Source organism: Cherax quadricarinatus, chromosome 9 (assembly GCF_038502225.1).
Source record: "Cherax quadricarinatus isolate ZL_2023a chromosome 9, ASM3850222v1, whole genome shotgun sequence".
Lineage (NCBI taxonomy): Eukaryota > Metazoa > Arthropoda > Malacostraca > Decapoda > Parastacidae > Cherax > Cherax quadricarinatus.
In genome coordinates, this window is record NC_091300.1 from 17708571 (window position 1) to 17731260 (window position 22690).

A 22690-nucleotide genomic window follows, 5' to 3' on the forward strand; every position below is an offset into this window, starting at 1 on the left:
TTGTGCGACAGAGGTCCAGTGACTCTCAAGCTGGTCCTAGTGGCATTAAAAGAAGAAGGGAAATAACCCCAGAAAAGGACTTGATACCTCAAGTCCTAATGGAAGGGGATTCCCCTTCTAAACAATAACAACTTCCACACTCTCCCCTCCTCCCATCCCATCAATCATCACCAGGTCTTCAATAAAGGTAAGTGTCATGTATTCTATTCTTAGTAGAGTATTAATTGTGCATGTCTTCTTAAATTTGTGTGTATTAAAATTAATATTCATGTGGTAAATTTTGTTTTTTTTCAGACTTTTGGGTGTCTTACACAAATTAATTTGATTTCCATTATTTCTTATGGGGAAAATTAATTCGGCTAATGATAATTTTGACTCAAGATGAGCTCTCATCAACGGATTAATATCGTAAGGCGGGGGTCCACTGTATCTTGAGCAACATCAAGAACATATCAGTATTCAGCTACAATGACATATCCCAAAGTAAATACTAAAATGGCATGAGTTCACTGCTACAGTCATTAATCCTTTGAGGGTCTGTCCCGTAGTTCTACGGTTTTGAAGCCAGGGTCCAGGCTGTAGTTCTGTGCCATGTGCTCGGCTCACTCAGATGAACTGTGAGTGGTAAATTTGGGTCTAGATATGAGAGAATACATCTATGTGGTAAGGGTACACCACATGAAACAAATCCTGCAGCACGCAGTTCATAATGAGAAAGTGCGACCGTATTTTTGGATTAAAACAGCGACTTTGCTTTGTTGTTTCGTATGTTTTTTACACTTGTATTTGTGTTTTTTTTGGACTCATTTGATAGAATGGAAGATACAGTAGGAATAGAGATGATTTTGATTGGTTTTTAGTACTGAAAATGGCTTGAAACTTAGCTCAAATTAGCGGACATGTTTGATTTTTGTCGCTGTCCAAGAGTAAACCCCTCAAGGGAGGTTCGTTGATGCTGGTGAGGGGCTCTTGATCTAGGGAATTGGATCTGTGCTCCAGTTCCCTGAATTGAGCCTGAATGCCTCCCATCCCCCACATGCACTGTATAATCCTACGGGTTTAGCGCTCCCCCACGATTATAATTATATCAAGAGTAAACAAATGACGTCAGGCGTTTAATACACATCAGCTGGTGGGTCTAATGTGCGTTTATGAATGTGCTGATATTATTTATACATTTATTACAATATTGCATAATAGTAAATCTAATATTTTAGTATGAGTAAACATTCATTATGTGAATCAAAAATCAAAATGGAATTCATTTGTAAAGCCTGGAAGCATAACTAATAGAGTAAATATTATTTTAGTGCCAGGAATGCCTGCATTGTTTATTCTAGACCCTATTTTGAATTTGAAATATTTTGAACTTTGTGTGAAATTAGCCAAATTACCAATTTACGATCACTTTATTGGGTAGTTGAAACAGTTGACTGGGCGATTTTGTGTGCTCATTCGATAAAATAGAAGTAATACTAGTGAAATAGCTAAGAATTTGGTTGACTGGAATAATGTAATTGGCCTAAAATGGGAGTCAAAGTGGGCAAAATCACTGATGCGTAAATATCGCTGATGCAGCAAAATTCGCGTGTAATTTCATCAGCTTTCCATCAAATTTCATACTTTTTGTTTTATTACCCTCAGAAAAAGATTCTTTACCATTTCATGTTTTTTTTTTTTTTTTTTTTTTTTTTTTTTTTTTACCCTGTGGACAGGTTTCAGATTGGGGGTCTGGACACTGAAAGGGTTAGCCCTTTCAGGGTCCAAAGGCCAAATTTCAAAGTGTGCACCAGGGCCCAAGAATTAAAAAAAAAAATTATTTTTTCTTATGAAATGGTAGAAAATCTTTATCTGAAGGTAATAAAACAAAAAGTACGAAATTTGATGGAAAATTGAAGAAATTACGATCTCGCGATTTTTGACGTGTCAGCAATATTCACGCATCGGCGATTTCACCGAATTTGACTCCCATTTTAGGCCAATTACATTATTCCAGTCACTATTCTATTTCACTAGTATTACTTCTATTCTATTGATTGAGCACAAGAAATTGCCACGTCAACTGTTTCAACTACAAAATAAAGAGAGTCGCGACCTAGCTGCCAGGGAGTGTGGACATGTCTCGTACCTCTCTGCTGACAGTCTAGCAAGCTATCGAAGTTGAAGACAAACGGTTGTTGTGAGAGGATCAGCTGTGTCTAGCTAGCTAGAGGGATAATACTGCAGAAGGTGAAGGACACAGATTACTCACCTTGTCATTGTGTTGTCCACACCTGTCTCTGAATGTGCATTTGTTATCTATCTAGCAATTTACTGTATTTCCATATGTGATAAACAACATCGGAAATGGTTCACGAGGACTATTAGTGGAAGGATAGCCGCTAATTTGCAGAGTGTTCAGAGTGACGCTTTCGAGCCGACCTGTGTTAGTTTACGCACGGTCTCGCACCTTCTTACGAGGACCACGCATTCGTGAGAGCACGCACGAGTGCTGGGATGTTCCCTGTGAGTTCCATGTTGGTTTACGCATGGTTACGCACAGGAACGTTTGTGACAAAGTGTTTTTCTTTCAAGACATTTCTGCAGCGAGTGTGGTGTGTTCTGTGTTAGTTTACGCACAGCCACGCCAGTAATACGTGTGCTACCCGTGCCTCGCTAATTCGTGTGCATTCATGGGCGTTCGTGCGTGCACCTACGCCACACCATCGTTCGTTTTGGCGATAGTGCGACAAATAACACCCCAAGTCCGCATATTGTGTTAGTTTACGCACAATTGCGAATCTGTCGTGTATCTCGTGCATTCGTGTGATTCGTGCATGTGCTGTGGCGTGGCGCTGACCAGCCAGTGTACTTCGTGCACTGGTCCAGCTTGCCAGGCGCCTGTACTGTGTTTACACACAGCACCTGACGGCCCTCGCCATTCGTGCATTTGTGGGTCATATGCGTGTGCTCAGTGCTTTGGGAAAACATCCGCTTGTGACCTACGTGTGCACCGTACGATTCCAGTGAGTGACGTAATCATGGCTTGTGCACCACTGTGAACCCAGTGTGGGCTGTCAATAGATCTTGGGAACTGTGGCACACAGCTACGAGCCTCATTGGGGTGGCTGTACTGCCATGTCATTCCAGGAACCAAGAGGCAAACGGCCCATGTCATCATGCGACGACGACTTTCACAGCAACGTGGAGGAAGTGGAAGGGCCGGCGAAGAAACCCAAGGACAACCTGCACTTCGGGGGCGATGCCTCAGAAGCACCTCAGCTGATGCCAGCTGCTTCCCCAGATGGCCCAGGGACGATGGGGACAGCCGAGGCCAACCCAAGCCCGGTCCAGCAGGTGGACACCCCCCAACATATGGGGACCATGGAAGAGACCCAGGACCCTCCTCCTCAGCAGATGGCACCAGGGACAACCAACCCAGACGAAGCCCCACAGGCAACAGAGGAGAACGAGATGGTACAAGGGCGCTCAAGACCTCAGAACCGTGCTGCAAGGCAACCAACTGTGGTCTTTAACAAGTTCATGATCCCTCACTACGATGTGGTGAAGAACCTGGAGGCGACCATGCCTTCCATCAAGCTCAGCTGCGACTTCATGCTCAGGGGAGAGATAGTGGCGAAGTCTCGCGACGAGGACACATACGATCGACTGAAGTCAATGGCTGCAGAGAATCCGAGGATAAGGGAGCTCCTAGCTCAAGAAAAGATGCACAAGGGGGTTGTGCTTCATGTCCCTGTACCCATCCCAGCAGAGCGCTTCCTCGATGTACCCAACATTGTCAAGGCAGAGAGGCTGACCACCGGGACCAACAAGATCCCAACACAGAATATGTTGATCCACCACCGAGGGCCCCTACCATCCCACATTGCACTGGGGGTGTGGGGGCGGTTCAAGACCCGGCCATATGTAGAGGGCCCGCTACAATGTTACAACTGCCAGGGCTTCAACCATATCGCGGCTACCTGCCAACATGTGAAGAAGTGTGGAGTCTGCAGCAAGCAGCACGACTCCAAAGATTGCATTGCATTGCTCAAGCAGCCCCCGAGACCCCACGCCCTGAACCCAAGTGTGCCAACTGCGGCAAGAAACACCATGCATGGAACCAGGGCTGCCCTGTTATGGTACAGCGGTGGCAACAGGTGCGACAGCGGATGGCCCCTGCGGCGACGACGACCCAGCCCAGCTCAGTAAATGCCCAACAGCAACAGGCGGGGACATTGTCCAATGCCCCACGGGGCCCGAATATGGCCTCTCCACGCCCCAACCCATGGAACTATCAGCACCGGCCGCTGGCAGTAGCCAGCACAGCTCCCTCGACGGCGGCCACACCCTACAGCAGAGAGTTCCCAGCACTGGGGAATCACCAGAGAGGACTGGTTGCACCGCCAACATTCAGGCAAGGGGAACAATGGCAAGGGCAAGTCTCGAAGCCTCAGCAAAAGCAGAACAAAGGAACACAACAAGCCCGGCTCAGGGACGCCGCTCGAGGAGCTGCGGCTACACAGCACCAGACAGGACACCAGCAAGGGCCTTCCCGACAGAGGCAGTCCCCACCAGAATGCAGCGGGAAGCAGGCCACGGCACCCAGTCAGATGGCACAGAGAGCCACGGAGACTTGCGTGACCTGCGAGACAACGGTGGCAACGATCGCAGGAGTGGGCCAACAACCACAGACCACAGCCAAGGAAACCCTGTCCCCCCAGAGGGAGGGCACCTCGCCGGCTCACATTGTCACCGTAATCAAGCTTGTGGTAGAGGTGCTGTCCATGCTAATCCCATCAGTGAAGGACAGGCAGGTCTGCAAGGATCTGACTACCGTGTACAGCATGGCTCTCCTGGAGAGGGCCGACGCAGCTTCCCTTCAGGCCCACCTCACCCAGGTCTTCACGCCCGAGGAATTGGTAGAACACGCACGGATATTCCGGAGAAACATGGACCAACAGGAGGAGATGGAGTCCGACGGGTCGCCCGACAGTCCCTAAAAATCCTCCAGTGGAACATCTGTGGTCTGAGGTAGAAACTCCACCTAGCTATCCAGGCGGCAGTCCAGGATGAGATAGATGTGTTTCTGTTCCAAGAAACCCTTGCCAACCCCCCACCCGCCCCACAGCCACGCATCCCTGGGTTCTCTGCATACCTGCAGCGTGGTGGGCCCCCCGCCAGGGGCACCGCAATCTATGTGCGGAATTCCATTCCCCACTCAATCGTCACTGACCCTGTCAACTGCGGTGAAGGGGTGGAGGTGCAAGCCGCCACGCTGCGACTACCATCTGGACCACTGACTATTTACAATGTGTACCAGAGCACACGGTTTACCCTCGACCTCTCGGAGGTTGCAGCCCTGTCCATATCTCGCCTCGAGGGCGTGCTCGTGGCGGGGGACATCAACGCTCATCATGAGCTTCTCTGCTCTGTCTCCCATACCAATGAGATGGGCAGGCACTTGGCGGCGGTGCTCGAGGATGTTCCCGAGATCGTCCTCCTCAACAATGGGGAGCCGACACACCACGGCGGCAACCAACTGGATGTCACTCTCCTCTCTCGGAGACTGCAGCCTGGGGTGAGGTGGGAGCTCCACCCACTTCTCACCAGCGACCACTTTGCGATCATCACCATGCTGGCGCTCACTCAGTACACCCCATACACACCGCCTCCACGGTGGAACTTCAAGAAGGCTGACTGGCAGTGCTTCCAGGATGTCATACAGCAATGGTGGGAGACGACCTCCCTCACTGACAATCCTGATGCGGCTGCCCAGAACCTCCAAGCGGCCTTCACCCATGCGGCTGAGGTGGCCATCCCACTTACCAAGGCTGGAGGCACCATCAAGCGGGACTGGTGGTTCTACGATGAGACAGTCAAGGAGCAGAACCACCGTGTCAACTGTGCCCGTAGGCTCCACAGACGCAACCCTACTGCGGACACCCTTCGGCTGCTGAGGGAGGTGGTGAGGCACTCGCCACATCTCCCACAGAGTCCGCCTGGCAAAGTGGTTTGAATGGTGTGCCTCCTTCGACCATGCCACTACCCTGTCTGAGATCTGGGCGAAAATAGGTCTAGCTACTGGAAAAACGAAGAGGAACAGCGCGTGCTCACCATGACCCGGCTGGTGAAGCAGAGAGGCTGGTCGAGCTCTTCACCTCCAGGACAGCAACAGCCCGCCTGCCACAAGATGTGCAGAACCTTCAGGCTGTCCTCCTCCCAGACAGGACTGCCAGGCTGCAGGCCGCATGCTACGAACACGATGACACCGACATTGACTTCAGCGATCGGGAGCTGAAGGCAGCATTCAGGACATCTCGGGACACCACCCCTGGCCAGGATGGTATCACCTACAGCATGATCGCAAGGGCGGGCCCCTCTGGACACGATGCGCTCTTGGAGGTCATCAACTGCTCCTGGAGGGCTGGGCAACTCCCCACTGCATGGAAGGAGGCCATCATCTTGCCCATCCCCAAGCCCAGGGACCCGGAAAGCATGAGGCCCATCTCTCTCACCAGCTGTCTTTCCAAGATTGCTGAAAGGATGATCCTTGAGCGACTACGGTGGAAGCTCGGTCCCGAACACCGTCATATATACGGCTTCACATGAGGAGTGGGCACAGCAGAGAGCATCACCACCCTCCTTGCAGGCATTGGGTCAAACAAGAGACCCAAAATTGTTGTCTTCCTGGACCTCGAGAAAGCCTTTGAGCTTGCCAGCTCACCAGCCATCCTCGACCTCCTAGCACGCAGGGGCGTGAAGGGCAGGCTCCTTGCCTGGATCTCTGCATACCTGCAGGACAGGTGTGCACGAGTGCACTTCCAGGGACAGGTGTCCACCCTCAGGCCCCTGGAAAATGGCACCCCGCAGGGAGGGGTCCTCAGCCCCGCTCTCTTCAATGTCCTGATGCATGAGCTGGTGCAGCTGCCGTTCTCTTTAGGCACCCAGCTGCTCAGCTACGCTGATGATCTTGCCCTCATCATCACCGAGAGATGCGGTTTGATGCTTAGAGCCCAACGTGACCTTAACCTCCTCTCCACCACCTGTCGTTGCCTCGGCCTCAAGGTCTCGGCGGAAAAATCCAAGGCCATGATCCTGCACGCCAAAGTGCCGGAAGGGAGACTGCAGGTATTGGGCATCAATCTCGGCTGGGTCAGCAGCTACCTGTACCTGGGAGTGCACATTAACAATTGGCTCTCCTTTCGGAATCAGGCAGAGTACGTCAGAGAGCAGACCATGCAACGGGTCACGGCCATGCGGGCCCTCGCCAACCCTAGGTTGGGGGCCAGCCATGATATTCTCCGATTATTCCACGTGCAGGCGGTGCGCTCTCTTGTCAACTATGGTGCACTTACCCTGGTCCATGCCTGCCCCTCGCACCTTCGAAGACTCGACATCCAAAATACTGCAGCTCGGATCATGCTGGGCGCGCCAAGGTGGACGAACACCGTGCCACTGAATCATGAGGCTCAACTGCAGCCCCTACGCGATAGGATCGCCCTTGTGGCTGCCAGGAGGGTGGCCAAGTACGTACAACTCCCTGGTGGAGAGGGACTGCTGCAAGACCTTGAACGTCAACAGGGAGACCTCAGGGAGTTTCCCGGCCGGCTGTGGGTGTGGTCAGTGGCAGATGTAGCGAGCAAACTCCTCCCCATGGCGCTTATCGTGGACAAGGGCTGTGACCGGCCTGTGGCGGGGTACTCTGTACTCCCGCCCTGGGCACCAGAAGCAGTTGTGGTCCACATCCAAGACCTCCCAGTTAGCAAGCATCACTGTCCACAACACGTGCTGCAGCAAAGGGCTGCAATGAGTATTGCAGCAGCAGAGCACCCTGGGTGCGCCTTATATTACACTGATGGCTCCTGGGATCCAGAGGCTGGCCGCACAGGTGCCGGGGTACACCATGCCACCCTGACGGCCGGATGGCGACTCCAGGATCACTGCACCATCCTCCATGCAGAACTCCATGCCATCCAGAGGGCCCTGCAACACGCGCTCCTGGATCATCGGCGACCCCCAGTCATTCACGTCGACTCCAGAGCGGCGATCCAGGCCATCATGCACAGGGAGCCCAGGGACAACATCCGGCTAATTACTGCCATCAGGAAGGACCTGCACACACTTAATGAGCAGGGACAGCAAGCAACAATCAACTGGATTCTGAGCCACATCGACCTCACTGGGAATGATGCGGCGGATGGCGCGGCAAAGTCAGCAACCCTTGAACCCCAGCCAGTGACCACCATCGCCATCAGCCGCAGGCAGGTGGACCTGTGGGCAGCCGCTGCAGCCAGGCGCCTGCTACCAGGGCCAGGCACATCGCGGAGCCGGATCTGGGGGAGCCCCTGCCGAGCATGCGGAGGCTAGACAGGAAGTTGCAGGTTGGGATCCACCGGCTGCGACTTGGCTACCCTACTGCCAGAAGACTCATCGACCGTGTGCGAGAGGAGTGCTGCTGCCATTGCAACCAGATGGTCCCCGAGCCACTAGTGCACTACCTCCTCGACTGCCCCGCGATGGTGCCACTACGACGGAGGCACTTCCCATTGGCGCCTGGGGACCCAAACCGAGAAGACACCACAGCCCGGCTGGTGTACCTGGCCGTCCGTGACCTGGGAACTCTCATCCCCATCCTGGCTGCCCACTCACCGCCTCGATGACGACGCAACATGCAACGAGGAGTTGCCACGACCTCTCCATCTATTAACTCTCCTACTCTTCCTTCTTTCACTCCCCTACCTCTTCTCCCCCACCACTTAAAAAAAAAAAATCCAACGGAGCCTGTACCTGTTTTCTAAGTAAAAGTCTGAACTCGCCTAGAACCCATGCCACACTACCAACAACTTGATGGGGCAACAAGTGCCCGAAGACCTTCAACCCTGGCGATGCCTGCCAATGAAGCCCAAGTGGATGCCTGCTGATGAAGACCAAGTGACGCCTGCTGATGAAGATGAGAAGCGAGATGACACTCCCCTCCGGGGAGTCGCCGCAAGAGAGATGATGATGTTACCCTCCAGCCGGAGGGCCCAAGAAAGAAGACAGAAGAAATAAGAAGATGAGCGACACCCCCAACCGGGGGCCACAGCCGGGTCACCATATGGAGAAGACCTGGGCCGGAAGTACCGGCAAACCTCTAATGAATGAATACAAAATAAAGTGATTGGAAATTGGTAATTTGGCCAATTTAATGCAAAGTTCAAAATATTTCAATTTAAAAATAGGATCCAGAATAAACAATGCAGGCATTCCTGGCACTGAACTAACATTTCCTCTGTTCATCAGTTACATTTTCAGGCTTTACAAATGAATTCCATTTTTATTTTTTATTTACATAATGAATTTTTATTCAAACCAAAAAATAGAAGATTTACTGTTATGCAATATTGTAATAATTGTATAAATAATATCACCACATTTGTGAACATATATTAGACCCACTAGCTGGCGTGTATTAGACATGTGAGGTCATTTGTTTACTCTTGAACATTGGCAAAAATTTAACATTTCTGCCACTTTGAGCTCGGTTTCAATCCATTTCCAGTACTAAAACCAATCAAAATCATCTCTATTTCTATAATACATCTTCCATTCTATCAAGTGATACCAAGAAATCGCAAATACAACTATAAAAAACATATGAAAAAGCACTGCAAAATCGCTGTTATAATCGAAAATTATGGTCTCGGTTGTTTTTCTCTCACTATGCACTGTGTGCTGTAGGATTTGTTTTATGTGGTGCACACATACCACATAGATGTATTCTCTCATATCGAGGCCCACATTTACTGCTCACAGCTTATCAGAGTGAGCTGAGCTCATGGTGTAGATCTACAGTTTGGACCCTCAGCTCAAAGCCGTAGAACTATGGCACGGACCCTGAAAGGGTTAAACGCTGACCTAGCTTTCATTATTTGTACAGGAGCTTGGGTTGAAAATGCTGCAGTGAGGAGGCGGCTGGAGGCATTGGAGATGTCCTTTCTAAGGGCAGTGTGTGGTGTAAATATTATGCAGAAAATTTGTGTGGAAATTAGGAGGAGGTGTGGAGTTACTAAAAGTATTAGTCAGAGGACTGAAGAGGAGTTGTTGAAGTGGTTTGGTCATTTAGAGAGAATGGAACAAAGTAGAATGGCTTGGAGAATGTATAAATCTGTAGTGGAAGGAAGGGAGGGTATGGGTCATTCTTGAAAAGGTTGGAGGGAGGGGGGGTAAAGCTAATTTTGTGGGCTAGGGACTTGGATTTCCAGGAAGCGTGCATGAGCATGTTAGATAGGAGTGAATAGAGATGAATGGTTTTTGGGACCTGACGAGCTGTTGGAGTGTGAGCAGGGTAATATTTTGTGAAGGGATTTAGGAAAACTGGTTAGCCAGATTTGAGTCCTGGAAATGGGAAGTACAGTGCCTGCACTTTAAAGGAGGGGTTTGGGATATTGGCAGTTTGGAGTGGCTATCTAAACTGTCGTATCTAGGTGCCTCTGCAAAGACGGTGATTATGTATGAGTGATGGGGAAAAGTGTTGAATGATAATGAAAGTTTTTTCTTTCTTTTGGGTTTTTTCTTTCTTTTGGGTCACCCTGCCTTGGTGGGAAACAGCCAACATGTTAAAAAAAAATATATATATATATAGGTTTATTCCACAAAGTTGTTTATAAGTCAAAAAATTTAATTTCACTTAAATGAATATCAATATTCTGTTTGAAAGCTGAGGTTCTCTAGCTAATAGATTAATTTACAAAATAAAATTTGCTTTGAAAATAAGTTTTGAGATTTTGTGTAAAAAAGAAAATGTTAAAATTTTGTGTATAACTGTGAATTTCATTTCAAGTGTAAGTTAACCCTTTGACTGTTGAAAGGCCCAATCCTGAAGTGTCTCCTGGTGTCACAAAATATTCGAAAAAAAAAAATTATTTTTTCTTATGAAAATTTTAAGATGATTTTTCTGATTGTTTTAGTCCAAAAAAAAAAATTCCATCAGTACTTACCGAGATATAGAGGCGTGAAGTTTGCAGAAAGTGAGCAGCGTATGGCAACAGCGGCGACTGCCGCTCACCCGGTAAACTTTGGTTTACTTTTATTCGACGGTTTCTTGTTTGTTTTTTTGTTTTTGTTTTTTCACTATTTTATTTTTTTACATAACTTTTGTGGCTTGTGAGACCAAAGTATGGTGCAATGTTCATATATACACTCATTGAATATAACACAATTATAGCAAAAACACTAGTACAGTGGACCCCCGGTTAACGATTTTAATCCGTGCAAGAGGGCTCATCGTTATGCGAAATAATCGTTATGCGAATGAATTTTCCCCATAAGAAATAATGGAAATAAAATTAATCCGTGCAAGACGCCCAAAAGTATGAAAAAAAATTTTTTTTACCACATGAAATGTTAATTTTAATACACACAAACTGAAAAAGGCATGCACAATTAAATGACACTTACTTTTATTGAAGATCTGGTGATGATTGATGGGATGGGAGGAGGGGAGAGAGTGTGTTAGTGTTTAGAAGGGGAATCCCCTTCCATTAGGACTTGAGGTAGTAAGTCCTTTTCTGGGGTTACTTCCCTTCTTCTTTTAATGCCACTAGGGCCAGCTTCAGAGTCACTGGACTTCTTTCGCACAAGATATCTGTCCATAGTGGCCTGTACCTCTCGTTCCTTTATGACTTGCCTAAAGTGTTTCACAACATTGTCAGTGTAATAATCACCAGCACGGCTTGCAATAGCTGTGTGAGGGTGATTTTCATCCATGAAGGTTTGCACTTCAAGCCACTTAGCACAGATTTCCTTTATCTTTGTAGTAGGCAACTTCTTCAATTTCTCTCTCCCCTCCTCTGAACCAGTTTCCTCAGGTCTGGCCTCTTGCTCTTGAAGTTGATCTATCAGCTCATCAGTGGTTAGTTCTTCATTGTCCTCCTCCACCAACTCTTCCACATCCTCCCCACTAACCTCCAACCCCAAGGACTTTCCCAATGCCACAATGGATTCCTCAACTGGCACAGGATTCTCAGGGTTAGCCTCAAACCCTTCAAAATCCCTTTTGTCTACACATTCTGGCCACAGTTTCTTCCAAGCAGAGTTCAAGGTCCTCTTTGTCACTTCCTCCCAAGCCTTACCTATAAGGTTTACACAATTGAGGATATTAAAGTGATCTCTCCAAAACTCTCTTAGAGTCAGTTGAGTTTCTGAGGTCATTACAAAGCACCTTTCAAACAGAGCTTTTGTGTACAGTTTCTTGAAGTTGGAAATAACCTGCTGGTCCATGGGCTGCAGGAGAGGAGTGGTATTAGGAGGCAAAAACTTCACCTTAATGAAGCTCATGTCCCCATAAAGTCGCTCTGCCACGTCTGTAGGATGACCAGGGGCATTGTCTAACACCAGGAGGCACTTAAGTTCTAATTTCTTTTCAGTTAGGTAATTTTTCACATTGGGGGCAAATGCATGGTGTAACCAGTTACAGAAAAATTCCCTAGTGACCCATGCCTTACTGTTTGCCCTCCACAGCACACACAAATTATCCTTGAGGACATTCTTTTGCCTGAACGCTCTGGGAGTTTCAGAGTGATACACTAATAAAGGCTTCACTTTGCAATCACCAGTAGCATTGGCACACATCAACAAAGTAAGCCTGTCTTTCATAGGCTTATGTCCTGGGAGTGCCTTTTCCTCCTGAGTAATGTAGGTCCTGCTTGGCATTTTCTTCCAGAACAGGCCTGTTTCATCACAATTAAACACTTGTTCAGGTTTCAGTCCTTCAGTTTCTATGTACTCCTTGAATTCCTGCACATATTTTTCAGCCGCTTTGTGGTCCGAACTGGCAGCCTCACCATGCCTTATCACACTATGGATGCCACTACGCTTCTTAAATCTCTCAAACCAACCTTTGCTGGCCTTAAATTCACTCACATCATCACTAGTTGCAGGCATTTTTTTAATTAAATCCTCATGCAACTTCCTAGCCTTTTCACATATGATCGCTTGAGAGACGCTATCTCCTGCTATCTGTTTTTCATTTATCCACACCAATAAGAGTCTCTCAACATCTTCCATCAATTGCGATCTTTGTTTCGAAAACACAGTTGAACCTTTGGCAAGAACAGCTTCCTTGATTGTCTTTCTGGTGCCCACAATAGTAGCGATGGTTGATTGGGGTTTCTTGTACAGCTTGACTAGGTCGGCTATACGCACTCCACTTTCATACTTATCAATTATCTCTTTCTTCATCTCTATAGTAATTCTTACCCTTTGAGGTGTAGGGTTGGCACTAGAAGCTTTCTTGGGGCCCATGGTCACTTATTTTCCAGAAACAGCACCGAAAATACTGTAATAATACGAAATATTCCGAGTGTATGCTTGGATGTTACCGCGGAGGCTGGCTGGTAAACAATGGGACGGAGCGGCACATGTGAGGCTGGCTGAGGGCACATTGGACGCGTCTCGGACGAAAATCGGTATGCGGGTTTTTAATCGGTATGCGCGGCAAAAATTTTGCGATAAAAGTAATCGTTATGCGGAAAAATCGCTATGTGATGCCATCGTTATGCGGGGGTCCACTGTATCATCATAATGTTCATAAAACTTGTTTACGCAAACAAACAATATAAAAAATTGTTTATTACGATTGTTCTATAATATATACAGTGGACCCCCGCATACCGTACGCATTGCATACTGTACAATCCGCATACCGGACGCTTTGATTGCTAAAATTTTGCCTCGTATACCGCCCAAAAACCCACTCACCGCCCTTCGTCCAAGACGCGTCCAATGTGCGGCCTGAGCCAGCCTCAAATGTTCCGCCGGTGGCATTGTTTACCAGCCAGCCTCCGCGGTAACATCCAAGCATACGATCGGAATATTTCGTATTATTACAGTGTTTTCGGTGCTTTATCTGGAAAATAAGTGACCATGGGCCCCAAGAAAGCTTCTAGTTCCAACCCTACAGCAATAAGGGTGAGAATTCCAATAGAGATGAAGAAAGAGATCATTGATAAGTATGAAAGTGGAGTGCGTGTCGCCGACCTGGTCAGGTTGTACAAGAAACCCAAATCAACCATCTCTACTATTGTGGGCAACAGAAAGGCAATCAAGGCAGCTGTTCTTGCCAAAGGTTTAACTGTGTTTTCGAAACAGAGATCGCAAGTGATGGAAGATGTTGAGAGACTCTTATTGGTGTGGATAAATGAAAAACAGCTAGCAGGAGATAGCGTCTCTCAAGTGATCATAAGCGAAAAGGCTAGGAAGTTGCATCAGGATTTAATTAAAAAAATGCCTGCAACTAGTGATGATGTGAGTGAATTTAAGGCCAGAAAGGTTGGTTTCAGAGATTTAAGAAGCGTAGTGGCATACATAGTGTGATAAGGCATGGTGAGGCTGCCAGTTCGGACCACAAAGCAGCTGAAAAATATGTGCAGGAATTCAAGGAGTACATAGAAAGTGAAGGACTGAAACCTGAACAAGTGTTTAATTGTGATGAAACAGGCCTGTTTTGGAAGAAAATGCCAAGCAGGACCTACATTACTCAGGAGGAAAAGGCACTCCCAGGACATAAGCCTATGAAAGACAGGCTTACTTTGTTGATGTGTTCCAATGCTACTGGTGATTGCAAAGTGAAGCCTTTATTAGTGTATCACTCTGAAACTCCCAGAGCGTTCAGGCAAAAGAATGTCCTCAAGGAGAATTTGTGTGTGCTGTGGAGGGCAAACAGTAAGGCATGGGTCACTAGGGACTTTTTCTATGACTGGTTACACCATGCATTTGCCCCCAATGTGAAAGATTACCTAACTGAAAAGAAATTAGAACTTAAGTGCCTCCTGGTGTTAGACAATGCCCCTGGTCATCCTACAGACGTGGCAGAGCGACTTTATGGGGACATGAAATTCATTAAGGTGAAGTTTTTGCCTCCTAATACCACTCCTCTCCTGCAGCCCATGGACCAGCAGGTTATTGCAAACTTCAAAAAACTGTACACAAAAGCTCTGTTTGAAAGGTGCTTTGTAGTGACCTCAGAAACTCAACTGACTCTAAGAGACTTTTGGAGAGATCACTTTAATATCCTCAATTGTGTAAACCTTATAGGTAAGGCTTGGGAGGGAGTGACTAAGAAGACCTTGAACTCTGCTTGGAAGAAACTGTGGCCAGAATGTGTAGACAAAAGGGATTTTGAAGGGTTTGAGGCTAACCCTGAGAGGATTATGCCAGTTGAGGAATCCATTGTGGCATTGGCAAAGTCCTTAGGGTTGGAGGTTAGTGGGGATGATGTGGAAGAGTTGGTGGAGGAGGACAATGAAGAACTAACCACTGATGAGCTGATAGATCAACTTCAACAGCAAGAGGCCAGACCTGAGGAAACTGGTTCAAAGGAGGGGAGAGAGAAATTGAAGAAATTGCCTACTACAAAGATTAAGGAAATCTGTGCAAAGTGGCTTGAAGTGCAAACCTTCATGGATGAAAATCACCCTCACACAGCTATTGCAAGCCGTGCTGGTGACTATTACACTGACAATGTTGTGAAACACTTTAGGGAAGTCATAAAGGAACGAGAGGTACAGGCCACTATGGACAGATATGTTGTGCGAAAGAAGTCCAGTGACTCTGAAGCTGGTCCTAGTGGCATTAAAAGAAGAAAGGAAGTAACCCCAGAAAAGGACTCGACACCTCAAGTCTTAATGGAAGGGGATTCCCCTTCTAAATATTAACACTCTCTCTCCCCTCCTCCCATCCCATCAATCATCACCAGATCTTCAATAAAAGTAAGTGTCATGTAATTGTGCATGCCTTTTTCAGTATGTGTGTATTAAAATTAACATTTCATGTGGTAAAAATTTTTTATTTTCATACTTTTGGGTGTCTTGCACGGATTAATTTGATTTCCATTATTTCTTATGGGGAAAATTCATTCGCATACTGAACATTTCGCATAACAACCAGCCCTCTTGCTCAGATTAAGGTCGCTATGCGGGGGTCCACTGTATACACATGTACAATCACTGGACACTTCTCTAGAACTGGTGCAGCTTGTGGAATTCTTTGAAACATAGGTATAAGCACAATGGTGTTTTACACTCCTCACACATAAAACGAGTGTCAGTGCATTTTTGTGGGCATTTTGTGGTATGTCCATAGACAAAACACCTCTTCTGAGCATTTTTCTTGAGAGCAGTAGCAGGCAGTGGTATGGAGTAGTGATCACCAGGCCTCGGACGAGAGGGCATGTGTTGATAATTTCGTGGGCGCTGGTCTGTTGCAAGTGTTGTTCCTTGGTACTTGAATATTATTTGTCTGATGACTGACAAACAAAATTCACCGTACGTATTTGGGTTTGTTGTTGGTCTTCAGCTATTACATATTATAAGCATTCAGCATGGAAATGTCAAGAAGATGGAAAAAGAGTTTTATGTACCACTTATAACTCTTGCGAACACAATCAGCAAACCCAACATGCATGTCACATTTGTCCACTAAGCGCATATTGAGGTTGTAATCCATCACAGCTGCAGGTTTTACAATGGGTTCATTGGTCTCTCTATTCTGCTTGCCACTGTCTACCATTTCATGTCGGTGAACTGATGTCAACAATGTGACATCACGTTTGTCATGCCACCGAAATGCCATGATGTCATTGGCAACAAACACCTGCACCTCACCTCTACGACTGCCAGCGTCGAACCTGGGCATATGCTTACGATTTCCACGCGCTGTGCCACACACATCTGTCATGTTCACTTGGGAGAAATCACTGAGTACAGGGCTTGTGTACCAGTTTTTTTTTTTTTATTAGCACACTGGCCGATTCCCACCAAGGCAGGGTGGCCTGAAAAAGAAAAACTTTCACCAGCATTCACTCGGTCACTGTCTTTCCAGAAGGGTACTGTACACTACAGTTTTTAAATTGTAACATTTACACCCCTCCTTCAGAGTGCAGGCACTGTACTTCCCATCTCCAGGACTCAAGTCTGGCCTGCTGGTTTCCTTGAATCCCTTCATAAATGTTACTTTGCTCACACTCCAACAGCACGTCAGGTATTAAAAACCATTTGTCTCCATTCACTCCTATGAAACACGCTCACGCATGCCCGCTGGAAGTCCAAGCCCCTCGCACACAAAACCTCCTTTACCCCCTCCCTCCAACCTTTCCTAGGCCGACCCCTACCCCACCTTCCTTCCACTACAGACTGATACACTCTTGAAGTCATTCTGTTTCGCTCCATTCTCTGTACGTGTCCGAACCACCTCAGCAACTCTTCCTCAGCCCTCTGGACAACAGTTTTGGCAATCCCGCACCTTCTCCTCCCTCAGACATGACATCTCCACTGCCTCCAGCCTTCTCCTCGCTGCAGCATTCATCACCCATGCTTCACACCCATATAAGAGCGTTGGTAAAACTGTACTCTCATACATTCCCTTCTTTGCCTCCAAGGACAAAGTTCTTTGTCTCCACAGACTCCTAAGTGCACCACTCACCCTTTTCCCCTCATCAATTCTATGATTCACCTAATCCTTCATAGACCCATCCGCTGACACGTCCACTCCCAAATACCTGAGTACATTCACCTCCTCCATACTCTCTCCCTCAATCTGATATCCAATCTTTCATCACCTAATCTTTTTGTTATCCTCATAACCTTACTCTTTCCTGTATTCACTTTTAATTTTCTTCTTTTACATACCATACCAAATTCATCCACCAACCTCTGCAACTTCTCTTCAGAATCTCCCAAGAGCACAGTGTCATCAGCAAAGAGCAACTGTGACAACTCCCACTTTGTGTGATTCTTTATCTTTTAACTCCATGCCTCTTGCCAAGACCCTCGCATTTACTTCTCTTACGACCCCATCTATAAATATATTAAACAACCATGGTGACATCACACATCCTTGTCTAAGGCCTACTTTTACTGGGAAATAATCTCCCTCTTTCCTACATACTCTAACTTGAGCCTCACTATCCTCGTAAAAACTCTTCACTGCTTTCAGTAACCTACCTCCTATACCATACACCTGCAACATCTGCCACATTGCCCCCCTATCCACCCTGTCATATACCTTTTCCAAATCCATAAATGCCACAAAAACCTCTTTACCCTTATCTAAATACTGTTCACTTACATGTTTCACTGTAAACACCTGGTCTACACACCCTCTACCTTTCCTAAAGCCTCCTTGTTCATCTGCTATCCTATTCTCCGTCTTACTCTTAATTCTTTCAATAATAACTCTACCATACACTTTACCAGGTATACTCAACAGACTTATCCCCCTATAATTTTTACACTCTCTTTTGTCCCCTTTGCCTTTATACAAAGGAACTATGCATGCTCTCTGCCAATCCTTAGGTACCTTACCCTCTTCCATACATTTATTAAATAATAGCACCAACCATTCCAAAACTATATCCCCACCTGCTTTTAACATTTCTATCTTTATCCCATCAATCCCGGCTGCCTTACCCCCTTTCATTTTACCTACTGCCTCACGAACTTCCCCCACACTCACAACTGGCTCTTCCTCACTCCTACAAGATGTTATTCCTCCTTGCCCTATACATGAAATCACAGCTTCCCTATCTTCATCAACATTTAACAATTCCTCAGAATATTCCCTCCATCTTCCCAATGCCTCTAACTCTCCATTTACCAGTTGTCAGTATATAAAATATGCCCCTTACCAAGATATGGTTCTATCATTGTTCTAACCACATCACCAGAGATGCCCAGTAACTTCCTAGTACATATCTTGCAATGTTTTACTGCCAATGTACACAGTTATATCCAAAACCAGACCAGTTTTGTAATCACACTGAACAAGTAACTTTATACCAAAGCATTTCCTCTTGCTTGGTATATACTGCTTGAATGAGAGTCTTCCTTTGAACAAAATCAAAGACTCATCAATAACAAGCTTCCTGGAGGGATAAAAATACATACAGCACTTTTGTTTCAGGTACATAACACATTTCTGATCTTACATAACCTGTCGCTTCTGTCAGGCCTTGTTTTGTCTGAAAAGTGTAGCATACATAACAGTAACACAAATCTATTCACTGGTATAATGTCGCTGAAAGCTGGGGTTGAAATCAGGCGGTCTGTCAACCAGTATGTGTTGACAGAGTGCTTATACACATGTGGCATAAGCATTATTGTGGCAAAGAACAGATACATCTCTGCCACATTGTGTCCTTCCACTGGTGTAGGCATGACCTTGGTGAAAGAATTGTGTTTGCCATGGTGTACTCAAAGTATGTATTGCTTTCCCTGACAATAATGTCCATCAGGGGTTCATCGAACATGATGGCCGTATTCCACTTTGTGTTTCATCAAAGTCATGGGGACTGGGAACAAACTCGTCACCTTGCTGCCAATCCCAGATGCGGTCAGCTGGTGGGTTCTGGATATTGAAACGTGGTTGTGGTTGCGCAGGTTGTGGTTGTTGTGGGAGTGTGGGGTTGGGTGAGGCTGGTTGTAGTTGTGCAGAGTCAGCAGTGTCAGTAGTAGCATGGCCCACTGCTGGTGCCACGTGACTCATGCCACCATCACTATCACCATCACTGCCTGCTGCCTCACTCACATCATTCATACCCATCGTAACAATATCGTCGTGTTCGCTATCAGGTCATTGTGTAGGGCCATGGGATGTGCTCCGAGATTTACTCCTTGCCCTTGGAACAGCATATGGCACACTACCAGACCGCAAGCGACGTTGTATATACTGCCGCTTCACTGGGGAATATTCACCCTCACTGTCGCAACTAGAACTGCTTTCAATAGCTTTGAAATCACTATCACTTTCACTGCTCACATCTGAGTCTCGTACACGGGCAAATAGTTTCCTCTTTCGTCCTGGTACAGGTGAACATAAATGAGCCGGCCCAGCACCAGAGGTGGAAGGTTGTGGGTCATCTGGGTTTTCATCACTAATTACGTTATCCTTGGCACTGTTTTCAGTCACACCCGCTTGAAAACCAAAGAATTCACTTTCACTGACACTTTCATCGCTGTTAGAGCTATCACTTGGGAACAAAAGACCTCCAATCCGCCGAGGAGTGAGGAACTTCTTAACGCAAGGCATGGTGAAAATGGACTACCAAGATGTGTTCACACAATGCACCGCTGAGTCCCAGATTTTTTTCACAGGGTGCACACCCACCACTTAGACCCATTCTCTCTCATGTAGGCCTACCAACCCTCTCCCGCTTGATTTGAAGCCTCTAGAATTTATGAGTATACATATGTCAAACACGGTATCTCGTAAGACGTATATATACAACCGAAACAGTCAAGGGGTTAAATATAATCAGTCATCGTTTATTTTTATGACATCACAAATACAGTAGAGCCCCACTTATACGGCAGGTTAGGTTCCTGGCTACCGCCGTACACATTAAAATTCTATAGTGTTTCTCACCTTTACCAAAGGGCTGGCACCAGAAGCTTTCTTTTGGCCCATGGTGGCTTATTTAGCAGTTGCAAGCACAAAAAAAAATGGAATATTACGAAATGTATCGTATGAACGCATGAGGTGACTTTCACTCGCTGATAAACAATGGCAGACTGACTGTGAATGGTGTGGGATGGTGTGTGGGGCCGCTCGTATGCACTTGGGATGAACAACTATTACCGAGGTAAATGACGATCACCGATCCAATATTTTGACAAAAAAAAAAACTTTACGATTACCGAATACAGTGGACCCCCGCATACCGATTTTAATCCGTGCAAGAGGGGTAATTGTTATGCGAAATAATCGGTATGTGAATGAATTTTCCCCATAAGAAATAATGGAAATAAAATTAATCCGTGCAAGACACCCAAAAGTATGAAAAAACAATTTTTTTTACCACATGAAATGTTAATTTTAGTACGCACAAACTGAAAAAGGCATGCACAATTACATGACACTTACTTTTATTGAAGATCTGGTGATGATTGATGGGATGGGAGGAGGGGAGAGAGAGTGTTAGTGTTTAGAACGGGAATCCCCTTCCATTAAGACTTGAGGTGTCGAGTCCTTTTCTGGGGTTACTTCCCTTCTTCTTTTAATGCCACTAGGACCAGCTTCAGAGTCACTGGACTTCTTTCGCACAACATATCTGTCCATAGTGGCCTGTACCTCTCGTTCCTTTATGACTTCCCTAAAGTGTTTCACAACATTGTCAGTGTAATAATCACCAGCACGGCTTGCAATAGCTGTGTGAGGGTGATTTTCATCAAAAAAGGTTTGCACTTCAAGCCACTTTGCACACATTTCCTTAATCTTTGTAGTAGGCAACTTCTTCAATTTCTCTCTCCCCTCCTCTGAACCAGTTTTCTCAGGTCTGGCCTCTTGCTGTTGAAGTTGATCTATCAGCTCATCAGTGGTTAGTTCTTCATTGTCCTCCTCCACCAACTCTTCCACATCCTCCCCACTAACCTCCAACCCCAAGGACTTTCCCAATGCCACAATGGATTCCTCAACTGGCATAATCCTCTCAGGGTTAGCCTCAAACCCTTCAAAATCCCTTTTGTCTACACATTCTGGCCACAGTTTCTTCCAAGCAGAGTTCAAGGTCTTCTTAGTCACTCCCTCCCAAGCCTTACCTATAAGGTTTACACAATTGAGGATATTAAAGTGCTCTCTCCAAAACTCTCTTAGAGTCAGTTGAGTTTCTGAGGTCACTACAAAGCACCTTTCAAACAGAGCTTTTGTGTACAGTTTTTTGAAGTTTGCAATAACCTGCTGGTCCATGGGCTGCAGGAGAGGAGTGGTATTAGGAGGCAAAAACTTCACCTTAATGAAGCTCATGTCCCCATAAAGTCGCTCTGCCACGTCTGTAGGATGACCAGGGGCATTGTCTAACACCAGGAGGCACTTAAGTTCTAATTTCTTTTCAGTTAGGTAATCTTTCACATTGGGGGCAAATGCATGGTGTAACCAGTTATAGAAAAAGTCCCTAGTGACCCATGCCTTACTGTTTGCCCTCCACAGCACACACAAATTATCCTTGAGGACATTCTTTTGCCTGAACGCTCTGGGAGTTTCAGAGTGATACACTAATAAAGGCTTAACTTTGCAATCACCACTAGCATTGGAACACATCAACAAAGTAAGCCTGTCTTTCATAGGCTTATGTCCTGGGAGTGCCTTTTCCTCCTGAGTAATGTAGGTCCTGCTTGGCATTTTCTTCCAAAACAGGCCTGTTTCATCACAATTAAACACTTGTTCAGGTTTCAGTCCTTCAGTCTCTATGTACTCCTTGAATTCATGCACATATTTTTCAGCCGCTTTGTGGTCCGAACTGGCAGCCTCACCATGCCTTATCACACTATGTATGCCACTACGCTTCTTAAATCTCTCAAACCAACCTTTGCTGGCCTTAAATTCACTCACATCAGCACTAGTTGCAGGCATTTTTTTAATTAAATCCTGATGCAACTTCCTAGCCTTTTCGCTTATGATCGCTTGAGAGATGCTATCTCCTGCTAGCTGTTTTTCATTTATCCACACCAATAAGAGTCTCTCAACATCTTCCATCACTTGCGATCTTTGTTTCGAAAACACAGTTAAACCTTTGGCAAGAACAGCTTCCTTGATTGCCTTTCTGGTGCCCACAATAGTAGCGATGGTTGATTGGGGTTTCTTGTACAACCTGACCAGGTTGGCGATACGCACTCCACTTTCATACTTATCAATGATCTCTTTCTTCATTTCTATTGGAATTCTCACCCTTATTGGT

The 22690-nt window shown here is 46.3% G+C and overlaps 1 protein-coding gene across 2 annotated transcripts in view; it reads left to right on the plus strand.

The window, feature by feature from the left end:
* The window catches only part of LOC128686139 (uncharacterized), a 57396-nt gene that overhangs the window by 10372 nt on the left and 24334 nt on the right, over positions 1 to 22690 (plus strand). The gene's annotated exons all lie outside the window — the stretch shown is intronic.